Consider the following 1,339-nt stretch of genomic DNA (forward strand, 5'->3'; position numbering starts at 1 on the left):
CATCAGGTAGAGGATGGAAAATGGTAGTAAGAGGAAGATCTCAAGTTGCCTTGAGGAACACANTCCCTGAAAAATAAACTCAGAAGCCACAGTATGATTAGAGTCTTCCATTAAATAAACAACACTAAGGACCTGCAGAAAGAGACAGATGAGAAAGAGAAAGAGAGAGAGAGAGACAGAGACAGAGACAGAGACAGAGACAGAGAGAGACAGAGAGAGACAGAGACAGAGAGACAGAGACAGAGAGACAGAGATACAGAGAGAGAGACAGAGAGAGACAGACAGATAGACAAAGAGACAGAGAGAGAGGAAAAAAGACAGAGAGAAACAGAGACAGAGCAAGAGAGAGACACACAAAGAGACACAGAGAGAGACAGAGAGAGAGTTGAACCAAAGTCTCCTGAAATAGAAACAATAATGTTTTGGTAAGAGTTAAGGAAACAAAAATAATACAAATTAAAATCTTAGCAACTTATCCAGCCCACATTTAAATTATTTCTTTCTTATGTTTGTACATTGTGTCTTAGCAGAGACGCTTCAATTATTGTTGTATGGTGGTCAACAACTTCGTATATCTGAAAGACAGTATGTATATTGTTTAAAATATTAGTAGAAAATATTATCCTTATATTTTAAGTATTAAGTCAACATTTTGTGTACAGATTCAAAGATAATTTTCTTCAATGAGTATCTGAGAAAAAGTTATAGCTTCTTGGCCATTGTAATTTTAGACTGACCAACTATTGATACATTTCAAACAAAAACTCAAAATTCCAGTCTCAGTTCTATTTTTGGCTGTGTATCAGCACACAGAATAAACCAATATATAAGCATGTTGAGAAAAATCTGTTGGTAAAATAAATTGAGAACAGGGGTGCTGAAGGTACATTGTCAGCATTATCGTTTCTTGAACTTTGGTCTTATCAATAGAAGCGTTTCTTTGTCCATTCTTATAGGCTTTAACTCCAAATGGTTAGATTTCATACAACAGTTCAACGGTTTCAAGAAACCTTCTTACTCTGCCTCTCAATCTTTTCTTCCTCTCTTTATTCCTTCCTTTTGTCCTCCTTTCTTTCCTTCTTTCATTCTTCCCTCCTTCCTTCCTTCCTTTCTTCCTTTTGTCCTCCTCCTTCCTTCCTTCCTTCCTTTCTTCTTTTCTTTTCTTTCTTTCTTTCTTTCTTTCTTTCTTTCTTTCTTTCTTTCTTTCTTTCTTTCTTTCTTTCTTTCTTTCTTTCTTCTTTCCTTCTTTCTTTCTTTCTTTCTTTCTTTCTTTCTTTCTTTCTTTCTTTCTTTCTTTCTTTCTTTCTTCTCCCTTTACTTATTCCTCATCAAAATTCCT

This window comes from Mus caroli, chromosome 2 (assembly GCF_900094665.2).
Source record: "Mus caroli chromosome 2, CAROLI_EIJ_v1.1, whole genome shotgun sequence".
NCBI classification, from domain to species: Eukaryota; Metazoa; Chordata; class Mammalia; order Rodentia; family Muridae; genus Mus; species Mus caroli.